The sequence below is a fragment of the Octopus bimaculoides genome, chromosome 3, assembly GCF_046866305.1.
Source record: "Octopus bimaculoides isolate indiv1 chromosome 3, ASM4686630v1, whole genome shotgun sequence".
Taxonomy (NCBI): domain Eukaryota; kingdom Metazoa; phylum Mollusca; class Cephalopoda; order Octopoda; family Octopodidae; genus Octopus; species Octopus bimaculoides.
The window spans coordinates 112,889,020-112,906,784 of NC_142930.1; the positions used below are offsets into that span (position 1 = coordinate 112,889,020).

Consider the following 17,765-nt stretch of genomic DNA (forward strand, 5'->3'; position numbering starts at 1 on the left):
TAAAAGAGTAAAACGAGAGTAAAGAGTGGCATATCAGGGAGTGAAGAATGACATGAAGATTTATAATTACATACCAAGGTTGTATTCTTCAATATATTCCAATGCAAAGGACCAACTAATACAGGAACACCAAATAAAATCTTAACTCTCCTTAGTCGCGCTTCAAAATGGCAACCAATGTCGGGTTATTTCTTTTGAATGCTGGATTCCTGTATAGACAAACGGGCGATTAATACTGGAATTGTTTTCCCTGCAGCACTCCCAACCATTAATTCATGTTTTCCACACATGTAATAGTTAAACCTGGAAGGCAGTTGACGTCTCTGGCTTGACCTGTGAACTTCAGAACCAGCTGATGCTTCAGGTGTACTGGGAAAGACAGCAGTATCACACAGAGGAGAATTGACAGAAATTTGGTGATTCCGGAAATTTACCTGGCAATTCAGGTAACTCAGAAACTTCAACTATTCAAGGAATAACAAGAATCTCAGCTTTTGCAACAGTAGGAATATAAGGTATGTCATCTGACTGGATAGGAAAATTCAGAATCGATTTATATGTCGTACTCACTTCAAAATTGACCGCTTTCAAATGTCAAGTTGTAGCGGCTTCCTTTCAGCGTTCATCAGCTTCAAACTTCCGTAGAACACGATCGTCCATTCTAAATGTACGTAGCGTGTGGTATATGTAGTAACTTCGTACTTTGTTCCTTATTATATTGAACTTGACGACATGTATCTGCTTTCAGCAAATGAAAAGCGGTCTGTAACTGACGTTTAAATAACAATTCAACTGGTGATGTTTCAGTTGTTGAATACAGAGTAATTTTGAAAGAGAAGAATCCGTGAGCCTTAATTTCCAGCGATTTTTCTTCGATCATTTTCATCTTCTTCATTGTCTCTTCGAATGTACGAACAGTGTGCTCAATTTGGCCATTAATCTGACAGTACCAGCATTGTCTTTGAGGAACGGAACAAAGAGCGGGGAGAAACCCAACGAGAATATTTGACTTTTTCAATATATTGCCTTTCCAGTCGGTCCAGCTCTTTCTCAGTTCGGTTCTTTATTGAATCTGTAGACAATCTCTACAGATTATTGGTGTTACTATATTTTCAACGGGTAACATTGCTTTAATATCCGTTACACAACCTAGCTTGTCGCTAAACACCTATTTAAACTCTGCTAGAAGCTTTTCCAATTTCACCATCCTCTCTTTCTCAACCGAAGGAAATATGACTCGCCAATTTAAATTGATTTTCTCCATTCAATTTCCACGCAGCAACGTGTGAACTTCGCCTTCAACCACCAATAAAATAAACAAAACAAAGATAAAATGTTTTATAAAAGCATTAAATAGATAAGTCTTTATTGAATGTCAACATTAAAAAAAATGTCATGGGGTCATTTAAAACAAAATTTCCTACGGCAAAAATATTTACGATGAAACTTCTTATAACCTCTCCAACCTCAGATCTACAAGTGTACTGCCCTTTTTCTGTGTTTTTCATGTCATTACTATAATGGCCTCTGCTGCTTTCACACTTCTCCCACTCAGATACATTTAACTCACTTCTCTCTCCATCTCTCACCAACCTTGTTTTGTCCAACCTCCCAGCCTCATGCTGATCATGTCCAGGCCTTTCTCCCCAGAGCATTAGCCGTTTTGGCATCCCCTCCTTGCAGGTGTTGGCCCGCAACTGTTTAAGCCACTGATTCTCAATCGGGTCCATGTGACGCCTGGGGTTCATATAAAATTTTTGGGGTATTTACGCAAGCAAAATATTAAATCAAGGATCCACAGCAGGATTTTATTAGTCAATGAAAGAATTTTGTTTTGGTTGTATTTATTGGATGAAACAACCAGGTTTTTTTCTCAAACGTTTTACACAATTCAAGATGTCTCCGACTACTGAAACATTATCTCTCATCAGTGCCGTCTTGAGATATAGTCATATACGCTTAGGGTTGCAATTATTGTGGCGCATTTTTGGTGGGGCCTGCTGTTAGTAAATAAATACTATTGGGCCCAGTGCATTGGTTTACTTGGGGATCTGTAATGCTTACTAAAACAGCCCTGTATCTTAGAGACTGTTATTGCAAAGTGAAAAAAACAAAAGTTTATAGCAGTGACTCCATCTAAGAATATCTGAAGAAGGAATTGTATTCCGAAATATCATTGTTGGACTATAGATAACTAAATTACAACAGGTATATAGTCCATTTTTTGTATTATAGTGCATTGTTGTACCGTTCAAAACTTTTTATTCTTTAAAAACAAAATAGTTTTGAAAGAAGTATCTATAAAACTAGTTTTTAAATAATGAATGGCAATGGAGGGTCCACAGGATACAATAGTACTCAAAGGGGTTCAATGGTAAAAAGTGGTTGAGAACCACTGTTTTAAGCAGAACATTAGCCACCATCAGCCACTTTGGTCTCGGGTGGTCTACAAAAGTCATAGGGACTGCTTGTTCCTCGAGACTTAGCAAGTAAAAACAAATATACCTAATTCTACCCTTATTAGGAAACTTTATGTTTCTCTTAGCTTGTCGTTCTCCCTTTTGTTACTCTACATATCGTGCTAACGAAGCAGCTTCTATCCAGGGGGTCGAAGTGCTAAAAATAGCGGCTAATTATACCTCATATCACACGCTATGATCTTCATTAAATGGAGGGCGTATAATATAATGTATTCATAGATATACTGTAACAGAAAAAAGAACACGAGATGGTCACATCTGGAATGCTTTGATTTATAGATCAGCTAACATTGGGAAACAACAACTGCAACAATTCTACCAATTTCCGTATTACGCCTCACTAATACGTAAATAACATACATCCATTACCAATTTCTCTATTTTCAGTCGCATTGCTATTTACGTTAGATGTCTTCGGATGCGAAACGTCGCAAGAAATCAGTGAGGGTTACGATTTCTATGGAAAAATCTTTAGATATAAACCAAGCAAATAAAACTCAGTGAAAGACGAATGTAAAGGGAGGTAACTAGTGTGAGTTTTAATAAATTTCAGAGGAGAGTTGCTCCCCCTACAATAAACCGTTTACAAATATGCTGCTGAGATTGAATAATACAACACAAAAGAGTTTTCTTCGAAGGCGGAGGTATTGTTTCAGTCGTGTTTGTTTGTCTGTTGGTTTGTCTGTGGAGAAGATATCTCAAGAAGGACCTTTGTGATTTGACGGGCAATTTTTTTTTTATGTAGTGTTTTTGGTACCGAAACACTTTCAAACTTCGTATACTTGTATATTTTGTGGTATAGAACAGATAATAAATTTTGTATTCGAAGTTATTTCACGTTAAAAATTGTCTTATTTCGATAATTTCAACTAATCACTGACGTCTATTCAGTTGAATACAGTAACTGCTGTGACGGTGTATATGGTATTAATCCCCGTTAGTTCTGACATTTCCGATTAACTAGACTGTTCGTAAACAAAGGGGAAAAAGCCATCAAAATATTTGAATATTGCCTGCACTTGTTATTGGAGCTACCAGAATTATTAATGCACCTCCACCAAGTGCTTCATTTCCTAGAAATAGCAGCCAAATCTTCTTCAAATCAAACTCTAGTTTAGGGTTAGGGTTCGGGTTTTAGAGTTAGGGTTAGAGTTAGGGTTCGGGTTGGGGTTAGGGTTAGGGTTATGAGTGAGGTTATGGGGAAAATATACACACACAGATACGCACAGCGTAATTTATTATATAAACAATATATGCGTATAAATTACGATTAAACCGGATGAAATATGTCACAGGGAATAACATTTTTATGACCGGCCAGCACTGACTGTATTCAGTTGAATAGACGTCAGTGATTGGTTGAAATTACAGAAATACGACAACTTTAACATGAAATAACTTGCGATGTACATTTTTTTTGTTAAGAAGGCTAAGAGAAAAAGTTGTTTTGTATGACACATTCTACCAGTGTCCCAAGTTTGAAAGTGTTTCGTTAAGAAAACAAGTGTTGCCCGTCAAATCACAAAGATTCCTCAAGAATTGCTGGATAGATTCGGATGAAACTTTTAGGGATGTTTGGCCTTGTGACTGGCACGAACTGATTAGATTTTGGGATCGATCCGGTACCGGACAACTATTCTGGATTATATTTTCGGTTTCTTTTTACTTAATTTTTGAGAGCGGTCGGGTTCATTTTTAGTATTCTTGTTTGTGAGAGCAGTTGAGTTTATTTCAGATATTCTCATTTAAAAAATAATCTCTAGCTAATCGTTGAGGGGATGTTGGTGTTGCCTTGGCGGAGGTTTGCACTCTTTGAGTGCTCTTGTTTTTAAATTGTATCTCTGTTACTTTGTCAATTGGTTTCGATTACAATAGATTCGTGACTTTCTTTTAATAAATGAGAAAATATTAAAATTTCTAAAATAACTGTATACGATTTAAAGAAATTCAACGTTTTTCTTTTTAAAACCTGTTGTTACACCGCTGCATATAAAATCGATTTGGAAACTTTAACACAAGGTCAGCAATTTCGAGATAGGGAATAAGTTGATTCCATCGACCCCAGTGATCAACCGGTAATTATTTTGTTGATCCTGAAAGTATGAAACACAAAGTCGTCCTCGACAAGATTTGAGCTCAGAACGTAAAGATGAATGAAATGCCGCTAAGGATTTTGCCCGGCGTGTTAACGTTTCTACTAGCCCGCTGCTTTATACTCTGCATGTAATATCATCGTGCACAACTGTACCTTGAGAAGGACAGTGCAGAGAACTGTATATATATATATATATATATATATATATATATATATATATATATATATATATATATATATATATATATATATAAAAGTTACTTTCGGCCTGTATGTGTGTACATGATCACATAGTAGTATATATAGAGAGGTATAGTAATGTTACAGAGAAAAGAAAGCGAGTTAGTGAAAGTGAAAGAGGTAGGAAGAAACAACTGCTTCGTTGGTGAGTTACCATAGTTGTCCCTTTGTGCCAATTCCTTTAGAGACGGCGTTTTGTTCAGCCGGTCAGCCAGACTCGGTTCTTACTAATTGTCTTTGGTTTACGGAGTTCTTGTTTTATAACAATCCAAAACCAGCCAGAAATATAGACATATTGTTGAGAACAATAGATTTCGTTGGCGGTCTGTTATCTCTTTTCTAGCTTTTGGTGGCCTAGAAGAGGTTAGAAGGGTCAAGTGACAAAGACAATTTTGCTTAACGAAGGCATCTGGCAAATGTAACTGCTGTCACTCAGAAAAATTATTCTTTTACTGTGAGAAAAGGGCTGTTGAACTGTTAAGTGAAATTTGGCGAAAGAGGATCGAATCCACGCTATGCTTGCATAAAGCCACTACATATACATATATAAGGAAAATAAGACAAGGTAGAAAATGCTAAAATAATTTTACCATGAAGAACATTTTAGTACCGGTTTCAGTCTTTGCGACTTTTTCAACTTAGAGTAAAGCATGAAAAACAATTAAATTGTGGAAATATTAACTGAACTGTTTTGTTTTAAAATTTCCATAGTTTTCATATACATAAGGAGTTACCAACGGAATTTTCGTTCCAACAATCCACTAAACAACCACGCACAACAAACCCGTACCACACGTAACAATTACCATCGACGGCCCCCTAAAACACCACATCGAAACATGGGATATACTCTTTTTATTCTTTTACTTGTTTCAGTCATTTGACTGTAGCCATGCTGGAGCACCACCTTTAGTCGAACAAATCGACCCCAGGACTTATTCTTTGGAAGCCTAGTACTTATTTTATCGGTCTCTTTTTCCAAACCGCTAAGTTACGGGGACGTAAACACACCAGCATCGGTTGTCAAGCGATGTTGGGGGGAGGGGGGCAAACACAGACACGCAAACACATACACACACATACATATATATACATATATACGACAGGCTTCTTTCAATTTCCGTCTACCAAATCCACTCACAAGGCTTTGGTCGGCCCGAGACTATAGTAGAAGACACTTGCCCAAGGTGCCACGCAGTGAGACTGAACCCGGAACCATGTGGTTGGTAAGCAAGCTACTTACCACACAGCCACTCCTACACCTGTGTAGGGACATACTTTTCAATACCCTTCCAAGAACCCGCACCATAAATCACGACAACAGGGCATTCCACAACAACAAGGAACGACTATATAACAGCTACCGACCCAATCACCTCAATCATTTTTTAGACCCAATACACAAACACAGAGATACGAGATAGCACCAGGCAGACAGGAAGAACCAAAAGTGATAAAAATCATCAATCTAACTCACAAAGAACTAACAGCAAACCAAATCAATATACTATTCAAAGGGCTCGAGTTTACCCCCCACCCCCCAACGCCCCAACTACAACGAAATGAAAGAAGACGTTACGGAGTTCTGTAGAAGCTTACGACTCGCTGAGGGACTATATGACAAATACAACAAGGACGAATCGTTAGTCCGAAATAGAAGTAACTACATCCCTTCAAAAGGTAAGAACAAAATTTTTGATCGTTTCTGTGAACACATCACGAATTACCCATATCAACATATATACAAACGAAAACACAAGCCAAACTTCATAAAAAAAGAATAGGCTGAACAGAACAAATTAAACGATGATAAAACAATAACAATCAAAGGGGATGATAAAGAGAGTGCAGTTGTCTTAAAGGACACAGTATACTATATAACTCTAGTACTATCCATATTGGAAGACACAACATATTATGAAAAGGTCCAACACTACAGTCAGCAGAAAATAAGGAGAAACCTAAAAACTATGTTAAACTTATACAGAGAATGGCTCACCGACAAGTAATATGACTATATGACCAATTTCAAAAGTAAAACCAGTCAATTCTACGGTATTCTTATACACAAAAGTGCGAAAACATGTAACGCACGCAGGATAGCCACAGACATAATAATCAAGGTTCCTACTCCTAATGGCCTCAAACTAAGATCAATAATAGCAGGTCCCGCATGCGAAACCCACCGCCTCAGCAACTTTTTAGATACCCTCTTACAACCATTCCTTAAGCATAGCAAAAGCTACATAAGGGATGACTTAGATACGATCAATCACCTCCCTGAAACAATAAACAAAAACACCCTACTAGTATCCTTCGATGTAGTCAACCTCTATTTTAATATCCTGCCACAGCCTAGGAATAGAAGCAATTCAATTCTGACTAGAGAATTTCGCCAACGAATTCCCACATCGCATCAAAAAAGAATTTGTAATAGAAGGGCTAAAATTCGTCTTGGAGAATAACTACTTTGTCTTCAAAGACAATTTCTATCGGCAAAAATCGGGGACTGCGATGGGTACGAGAAAGGCCCCCTCCTTTGCTAACCTAGTCATGGGATATCTAGAAATCAGTCCTTATCGTAAGGTACTAGAAAAATACGGCAACCCATTCTCCCTCTACATAGAAAATAACTGGAAGAGATATCTGGATGACTGCTTCACTCGTTGGCATGAAAGTATAGAAAGACTTAAAGAATTTCAAGCACTTTTAAATGGACTTGACATAAACATTCAATTTACGATGGAATATAGCCATCAACAACTTCCATTCCTCGACATCCTCATTAAGAAATCCAACAAAATAGAAACAGACATCTACTATAAGCCCACGGACTCCAAGCAATATCTTATTTCTTTATTGCCCACAAGGGGCTAAACACAGAAGGGACAAACAAGGGATTAAATCGATTACATCGACCCCAGTGTGTAACTGGTACTTAATTTATCGACCCCGAAAGGATGAAAAGCAAAGTCGACCTCGGCGGAATTTGAACTCAGAACGTAACGGCAGACGAAATACTGCTAAACATTTCGCCCGTCGTGATAACGTTTCTGCCAGCTCGCCTCCAAACAATATCTACCGTTCATCTCATGCCACCCCAGACACACTAGAATGAATATCCCCTTCAACCAAGCAAAACAGGATTTGTACTATAGTATCTGATACAAGCACCAGGGACACACGACTAAATGAGCTAAAGGATACACTCATCAGTAGGAACTACTCGCCATCACTAACTGATATAGGCTTCCAACGAGCCCTACAAATCAACATCAACGAACTCAGACACTCCAAACTAAAGAAGGATTTACAACCACAAGCCCTACCATACATATCCACGCACAAGCCCCTTAACAATGAAGCCTTCGACACCAACCTCCAGAACATTCCCCGTCTAAAAAGGGACCACAGAATGAATTTAATCCTCCAAATGCACACCATCATAAAGAACAAAAGACAGCCCGGATCTATAAAAAGTCTCCCAACACAAGCCCAAGTACACCCGACAGCAACACTAAAGCCGTCAGTAAAGAAATGCAGAAGGCCTAACTGTGGTATATGCATCAACCTAATTGAGGGATCGGAGTTTCTTTCAAACAGGGTCAACGTTTTACGGAGAAAAACAACTTCACATGTGCTTCGGAAAACCTAATATAGGTATTAATATGCATAGGGTGTCGAGAGCAATACATACATAGGCCAAACCAAAAACACTCTAAGTCAAAAGATGGCTCTACATAGATCCCAGATCAAAATTCGGGAATACAGAAAAATAGCATTCAGCAAACACACCGACATTTGCACCTCTAACAAACAACCCAGCTTCAGAATTTTTCCAGTCTATAAATTCAGGGACGATGCAACCTGTAGCCAGCACATTAGCATAGAGTTATATTTTATCACAAAATATAATAAACTCCTTCAAATGCGTCCACCACAAATGACACTATTACAAGGGCCTTAGAACAATACCCACGTAGATATTAAAAAACGATATATTCAGAACAGTCACTACCCATGAATTTATTCACAATTCCAATCACGACTATTACAACCACAACAGGTCACTTTTAGGTCACTTGACCATTTAAGAGGATTCCACCAACATCCTATTACTGTCATACCACTCCCGTATTTTTATATTCTTCTTCTTCTTCTTCTTCTTCGCCGTTTCCCTCCTCAGCTACTACTGCTGCTTAAACAATCAAAACCAAGAACTCATATCAAATATTCTTTTTGGACTGCTACAACCTATTACCTGCTACCAAGCCCTCACAAGAGTAAAAAAGAGAGACAGATAGTGAGTTTGTGAGAGAGAGTGTGAGATAGAGAGTGAAAGAAAGTGAGTGAGAGAGAGAGAGAGAAAGAGAGTGTGTGTGTGAGAGAGAGTGTGAGAGAGTGTGTGAGAGAGAGTGAGAGAGAGTGTGAGAGAGAGAGTGTGTGAAAGAGTGTGAGAGTGACAGAGAGAGTGAGAGAGAGAGAGAGCGAGAGAGGGGGTGGGGGTAAAATATAGTGAGAAATAGATTGATGGTGACAGAGTGTGAGATTTGTAAACCTAAAAGTTGAGGTATTCCTCGTTGAAATTATATAATTTTCATTATTATTTACGGATAACATTCTCCTTAGATGTCGAAAATCAAATTCGTTTTTCTGGAGGACGCACCGTTTCAGAGCCTTTCGGGGCTCAACATACATAACCACATACACTCGCATTTATATAGTAGAGTGGAGGCGCAATGGCCTAGTGGTTAGGGCAGCGGAATCGCGGTCATAGGATCGCAGTTTCGATTCCTAGACCAGGTGTTGTGAGTGTTTATTGAGCGAAAACACCTAAAGCTCTACGAGGCTCCGGCAGGGTATGGTGGCGAACCCTGCTGTACTCTTTCACCACAACTTTCTCTCACTCTTAATTCCTGTTTCTGTTGTGTCTGTAATTCGAAGGGCCAGCCTTGTCACACTCTGTGTCACACTGAGTATCCCCGAGAACTACGTTAAGGGGTACGTACACGTGTCTGTGGAGTGCTCAGCCATTTGCCCGTTAATTTTACGAGCAAGCTGTTCCGTTGATCGGATCAGCTGGAACCCTCGTCGTCACAAGCGACGGAGTGCCAACAACTAACATACACACACACACGCACACACACATACACACACGCACAAGCGCGCGCGCACGCATTAATGTGTGTAGTATATATCTATATGGATACAAGCGCACACAAACGCACGCGCACACACGTAGCGCAGACGATTGCAAAAAAAAAAAAAAAAAAAGAAATGAAGCAAGATAGCAGCGTTATTTGAACTCACGACGCACAGGTACGCAACTAAATGATGTTTGGCATTTAGCCATGGAACGATTTCAAAAATAATCGTGCGAGGTCAACGTCCTGAAGAAATCATTCAGATAAAGCGATATTGGCATAGATTACGTAATAGCGTTTCTAGTATTGATTTTTCTGTCAGTCTGTTTACAATGTCACGCCGACCCGCTACTTAGAGACTTCTCACTGTAATAAACAGACTGACAAGGTTTTAACTGCATTCAAAAGTACGTGCACACATTCACGCGCACACACACACACACACTCACATACACCCCACACGCACACACAAATGCACACACGAACTCTCTCTCTCTCACACACACATTCGCATACACAATAGGGCACACACGTGCATCCATTCACTTTCAGTGTCTCACATACACAGACGCATAGACACACACCCTTACACGAGTACACAGATACCCTCACACACACACACACACGCACGTAAACACTCAGACTCACAGACAAACACAAACAAGTATATATATACATATATTTGTTGTGATCGACTCTCGCATACGTGACATAGTAAAACGCAAAACTTTGCGTAACTAGGATGATCCTTGCGATTCGTAGACAAAACTCTCGGATCTTTTTTAAAACGGGAGCCACATTTTTCATAATGTTTTACGTAGTGTTTTTTGGTACCGAAAGACTTTCAAACTTCGTATACTTATCTATTTTGTGTTCTAGAACAGAAAAATATTTTTGTATTCGAATTTATTTCATGTAAAAAATTGTCTTATTTCGATAACTTGCTGTTTTACCCTAACCCTAACCGTTTGTTTATGTAGTCGGCACTTAATGTATATCGGCTGAATGGACGTCAGTGATTGGTTGAAATTACATAAATACGACAACTTTAACATGGAATAACTTAGGGATTTCTTTTTTTTTAAAGAAGACTAAGAGAAAAAGATGTTTTATATTGTAGTAACGCCGTGCGCATGCGTGGAATTCAACAACCAAGCTTTCCCGCTTCATTCTGTCTGTTTCTTGCTGGCCAGCAATTGAGCAAGGACGTGTTTAGCTATCTCTCTCCATCTTTCGAACTTACGCTAGACAGCTCGCTCACATTTACATACCAACGTCCCAACAACCATGCTCACACACACAGAAGACGTCTCAACAAACAAGAGCTAAAGATGTATATATTAACCACCTTAAAATAATTGTTATGTTGATAGTCTGGAGTTTTATATAGGAAAGTCAGGTGTACATCTAATGATGTATAACCCACTTTCCTATAATATGACACATTCTACCAGTGTTCCAAGTTTCAAAGTGTTTCGTTAATGAAAAATGTGGCCCCCGTTTTAAAAAAGATCCAAACTCTCTTGTGATAAAACAATCATGAGCGATGACATCAGTAGTATCAATAAATTGGAAGTTGATCTAATCATCAAAGAAGCTGGTGAATGCAACAGATGTTTCGGTATTATTAAACCTCTTCAGCGAAGTATATTGTACAAAACTTACTACCATTGTTTTTTGGAGGAGGGGGCCAATCGATTAGAAGAAAGCAGCGAATGTATACGAAAACAAGGACGGAAAAAAAACGGAGAAATGGTACACAAATACAAATGCAAACAACAGGACATTAACAACAGGTGTCTTTCGATATATATATATATATATATATATATATATATACTGTTATACTGTGGTTTTGGCGATTTCCTCAGTTTGGGGGTGTTTCACATAACCACTGCTGTATTTACCTTTTTTCCAGCTGTCGGTCAATTTGGTGTATAAGGGTGTTTGATTCGGCTGCCCTCCTCTCTACCTCATGAGTCCCTACTTCGCATAAACGAACCGGTGTGATGTTTTATGATATTTATTTGGAGAAAAGGTGCATCTTATATACTATCAAATGCAGTGTATATAATTTGTACTCAGAATTCAAAAAAGGCATGTTGTTCACCGTTTTAATGACTTCACTCATTTTCTATAAGGTAGATTATAGGTTCTACCAATGGTCGTTAAGACGGTCCAGGTGGGCGCTGGTGCTTAAGTGAGAAATGGGGGGGGGCGTTTGGAGGGAGGCAGTGGATTGGAGGACGCTATGAATTTGATCTAATATTATTATAGTATTGTATATAAACTATATAATATATTAAATATCAAATGATTCACAGTATATATAAATCAGTAAAATATAAAATATTTGGAGTAAAGATCGTTTGCCAATATAACATGGAAGTCCTGGTTTAGGACGAATGTTGCTGTAATTTAGCCCCAGGAGACATTGTCTCCAGCTGGCTATACGACACGATCTGTGTCCTTATATTTTCGCGTCGTATAGCCATCTGGAGACGAATTCTCCTGGGGCTAAATTACAGCAACATTCGTCTTGAACCAGGACTGCCATGTTATGTTGGCAAATAATTTTTACTACAAAGTACTGTTGCTGAATATCTCTTTCGCTCTTTTGCCTGTTTCAGTCATTTGACTGCGGCCATGCTGGAGCACCACCTTTAGTCGAGCAAATCGACCCCAGGACTTATTCATTGTAAGCCTAGTACTTATTCTATCAGTCTCTTTTGCCGAACCGCTAAGTTACGGGGAAGTAAACACACCAGCATTGGTTGTCAAGCGATGTTGGGGAGACAAACACAGACACACAGACATACACACATATATACATATACATATACATATATACGACGGGCTTCTTTCAGTTTCCGTCTACCAAATCCACTCACAAGGCTTTGGTTGGCCCGAGGCTATAGTAGAACACACGTGCCCAAGGTGCCATGCAGTGAGACTGAACCCGGAACCATGTGGTTGGTAAGTAAGCTACTTACCGCACAGCCACTCCTATAAAATAGTAATTTTATAAAATATTTATTTAAACATAAAGATAGGAGTGGGGGCTGAGGGTATTATGTGGCCATGAGTGGGTTGGTGGGCCAAAAAGTCTGAGAACCGCTGGTGTAGATGAAGTGAAAAACTCATGTATAACTTGAACTAGGGCTTTGTCGAGTATTTTACTGCATTATAGTAGGATATGGAAAAAAAAAGGGGGAAAAAACAGCGTTTAACATAGGCGCAAGAGTGACTGTGAGGTAAGCTTGCTTACTAACCACATGGTTCCAGGTTCAGTCCTACTGAGTGGCATCTTGAGTAAGTGTCTTCTACTATAGCCTTGGGCCAAAGTCTAGTGAATGGATTTGATAAATTGAAAATGAAAGAAGCTCGTCGTGTGTGTGTGTGTGTGTGTGGCCGATACTTGACAACCGGTGTTAGTGTGTTTACCGACTCCTAATATAGCGGATCGGTAAAAAGACACCGATAGAATAAGTACAAGGCTTAAAAAAATAATAAGCCCTGGCGGTCGATTCTTCTTCAAGGCGGTGCTCCTGCATGGCCGCAGTCTAATGATTGAGTCAACTAAAAGACAAAACAAGGATTGGCACAAAGCCTATAATATAGAAGGAGGTTCGTCTTTTAAATCAACCCCAATCCTTGACTAGTTCTTATTTCATCAACTCCAGAAAAACGGAAGGCAAAGTCTACCAGGACAACATCTGAACTATGAAGAAATTTGAGATGAAATAAAAAGTACGATTGAAGTTACGAATCTTTCCTATCTGGGTTCAAATGCCACAGGGGTTGATAAAGTAAAGCAAAATTTACGATTGGAATATGATAACGAAACGAAAACTAAGTGATTTGTTTTAATATAACAACGGTAAATAACTATGAGAATCATAAAATTTAAGCTATACAAAAGTTATTTCCCTTAGATTACTTTCACGAAGGTCTCATTTTGTTTTGTAATTGATAGAAGGAATTTAATGATAGAAAGTTAGTTGTCATGAATTCTGTTCACATATAATTCGATTCGTTTCATTCCTGGAAGACATTAACCCGTTTGTTGCGAGTATAACTTTTTATTTTTGATTATACTGAATCTTTGTTTACGGATTCGTTTAAACACCAGTTACATTGATTTGAAGCCAGAAATGTAAAATTCAAAATACATTAAATAAGCCCAGGTGCCATATGATACCGTTAGGATAATAATGGTACAAAAATACAATTGTGGTAATTTCTTCCTTTTCATTCAGTAATCAAATGTATAATATGTTCCTCTTTTATAGTCGGAGTAGATAAATTAAGTACCAGTTACGCACTGGAGTCGATATAATCGACTTAATCCCTTTGTCTTTCCTTGTTTGTCCCCTCTATGTTTAGCCCCTTGTGCGCAATAAAGAAATAAGAAACGTTAGCACTCTGAGTTCAAATTCCGCCGAGGTCGACTTTGCCTTTCATCCTTTCGGAGTCGATAAATTAAGTACCACTTGGTACTGGGGTCCCTCCCCCAAAATCTCGGGCCTTGTGCCTAGAGCAGAAAAGAATGTACCAGTACCGTTGAATACCAAAGTTTTGAGTTGATTTTGAAGTGGCACTGATGTGAACCAGTTATCAAAATATATCTGGTAAGGAAGGTATTTTTTTCTCATCGCTATAGGAATCCAGTAAATGAAGTATTGTTGATGAACACTTTCCATAAGTTCATCCTAATTCTACATTTCCACAGTGGGTCTTCCCTTGGTAGGGATCAAAGGCTAATAGATATCCTGTAGATGAATTTTGACACCAGATTTTGTATCCGAATCTTATGTGTTTAATGCGAATAGATTGCTTACCAACAATGCTTGCCAAAATATTCTACCATTGCTTCATCATGTGAAATACTTGGTTCTGGAACAAAATGTTCCATAAATTTCTTTTGTAAATGAGATATGAGCGGTAACAGTTTTGGAAATTTATCACTTTTTTTCTTTTTCAAGCAGTATTTTGTCATTGCTTTCATTGAGTACTCAATTATATCATCACCATAGAATAGCTTAAATAATTCCACTTCATTAAAATCCCTGTATTTTGAATAGTTACACTCAGGAAAAATGGAGGGCATCACTTGTGTTTCGGCTTTTTTCCAAGTACTTTGGCATTTTTACCTTTTGTTTCCCCACACCTGAAGCCTGTCCCATTTTCTGAAGAACTTTCTTTCTGCACCACTTCGTTATCTTTTGTTTTCGTACTTCGTAATTGTAATTCTGTTGCAGCGTGAAGTTGGTTTCCTGAGAGATGATGATTGTGTTGAACAGTGCCAGTTTCCACTTCTTTCCCCAAATTCTCATCTATCAGGTCAGTAACCGCCGGGAGGTGGGGTTCAATGTAAATGTCATATGGGCCGACGTCTTCCTCTTCAAGAATTCTCAAAATTTTATTCAAAGACAGTTCACATTTTCTGAAAAAAAAAAAATACACAATAGTGAAAAACTAGAAACTTTAGCACTCGGAAAGTGCAGACCTCTGCCATGCAGCATGCTTCTTCCCCACCCCTATAGTTGGTTAACACCAGGTCGCCTCCAAAATCTAATCATGTGTTCCTTGTCCTATTATGAACATTTCCTGAAAATTTCATCAAAAATCATCCATAACTTTTAGAGTTATGTTGCTAACAAAAAGACTGACAGTCAGACGGACAAACCGACGCCGGCGAAAATATAACATCCTTGGCGGTGGCAATAGCATGTATAGTAAGAGAAAACAATGCTTCCATTGTTGAAAGTCCATTTTCTAAGGGAAAAAACCCCCAAAATATAGGAATAACACATGGTGTACTGTGTATTTCCTAGCAGTGCCATATGGCACCGTAAAATAATTCAACAAAACAAACGTCACTGCAATAGATCTTATGGATTATTTTCATTTGTTCCTATCTCTAACGAAGTATTTAGATATTATTCTAAGAAAATACAAGATATTTTGACCATATTCCCGAATGAGCAAAGAAATAGTAACTCAACTGTTTAGAGAAGTCATCTCCGCAGAGGATGTCTTTCACATTAGCAGACTAACACACATGCTCACTCTCCCAAGGTCGCACAGCTTCTAAACTGTTGAAGTGAGGCAAGAACTATTCCTAACATATTCAATACATGTTCCATGGAAATTACTGTTCCTGTCGTTGTTATAAATTTTTTTATATACCCAATTTTTGCGGTGCCATATGGCACCGCTAGGATTAAATGGGTTACGTAACACCGGTGAACCGTTCCTAAGAAGTATATAAATAAAAAAATAAATACAAGGAAAATTAGATAAAAATCTTTGGTTTTTGCTTTCTGTTTGTAAGATTCCTGATCTAAACTTGTGTGTTGAAACAGATTTTGTTGCCTCTCGGGAAGGTCGTTATGTCAGTAATAATCACACGCATTGGTTCTATTTCACTGCTTCATTTTTTTATTTATCAATTTATCAACCATTTAGCCAATTAACTAATCGATTGTTTTAGTAATCATTCGGTTAATCAATCAATCAGTTCGGTTTGTCAAAGTCCTTTTGTCACCATTCACTACCTCATCAACGGCATGCCCTCTCCAATTCAGAAGCAACACAATATTTTGTCGTTCTTTACTAAATCAAAAGGTGAAGTTTTAGTTTAGTTTCTGACTGTGTAGATTTATATAAAACGACATTCCAGTACTGTCAGACCTGTTCTTCTTTCTCCTTTATATTTTCTTCTTTATCGTTTCTCTTTACTAGTTTCAGCTGGAGGGTTGAGGCTATGCTGGCGCACTGCCGATTTCTTCTTCAGAAAATATTTATAGAATAAGTTTATCCTTCCTTTTTAAAAAGATGGCAGAGTGTGATTTGAAGGAAATTATGCTACTATAACTAACAGACTGAGCAACCATGTCGTCTGCTAATTGAATCACAAATCTGAGGTTACTGTAGCTTAGCCCAAAACCTGATCAGAAGCATTCTAACTACAACCATTTTGATGGCATTAACAAGATTACAAACGCATTCCACACACACACACATACACGACTTTCCTTATAAGTTTCTTAAATAAGCATGTTTTAATGAAAGCTTTCAGAGATACATTGTGAATAGTCTAAATTTATTCATATCCAATACTGTCGTGGAAAGCTGACACACAAGCGGCACAAACGATTTGTGGTGTTTTCCGTTTTTCTACAATTTTACCTTTCATCTTTTCAGGGTCGATAAAATAAAGTATCGATCATGTATTGGATTTGATAGTATTAACAAACCCTTTCCTCATAATTTGCTGACTTTCTGCTTCAACTAGAAGCTATTATTTTAAGGCGCCTTACTGGTGGAATCGGTAGAGTCGCATAAAAAAAAAGAGCTTGTGGTATTTGTTGCGGTTACTTTATGATTGACGTTCAAATTCTGGTTTAATTTTCTTTCATTCCTCCAAGGACCTGTTATAATAATACTCTTGTAGTTTTCTCTGCCATAATATATGAATGAGAAAGAAGGGGTGATAGGAATGAGAAGGAAGGGGTGATAGATGAATAAGGAAGGAAGGAGTGATGGCAAACTTGGTAGTGGGATGATTGAAGTTCTACGGTGAAGAAAAAATCAAACAGCGTTTCAACTTTGTGTTAGTATATGTGTGTATACGCGTGCGTATACAAGGGAAATATGTGAACGTTTGTATGTGTGAACCAGCGTTCTTTCAGTAATTAACGATGATCGATGTCACATCTCAAAAGACAAATATTAAGTAACATTGACAAGTGTATTAATTTGATTTACCATCCATATTTATAAATAAAATACTACAATTAG

The 17,765-nt window shown here is 38.1% G+C and overlaps 1 long non-coding RNA gene across 1 annotated transcript; it reads right to left on the reverse strand.

Annotated features, from left to right (window-relative positions):
* Positions 1-14,422: 14,422 nt before the first annotated feature.
* Positions 14,423-16,739, reverse strand: LOC149136660 (uncharacterized). Its single transcript, XR_016240924.1, has 2 exons — positions 15,968-16,739; positions 14,423-15,405 (listed from the first exon to the last, which is right to left on the reverse strand). It is a non-coding gene; the product is annotated as an uncharacterized LOC149136660 (long non-coding RNA).
* Between the last annotated feature and the right edge of the window lie 1,026 nt (positions 16,740-17,765).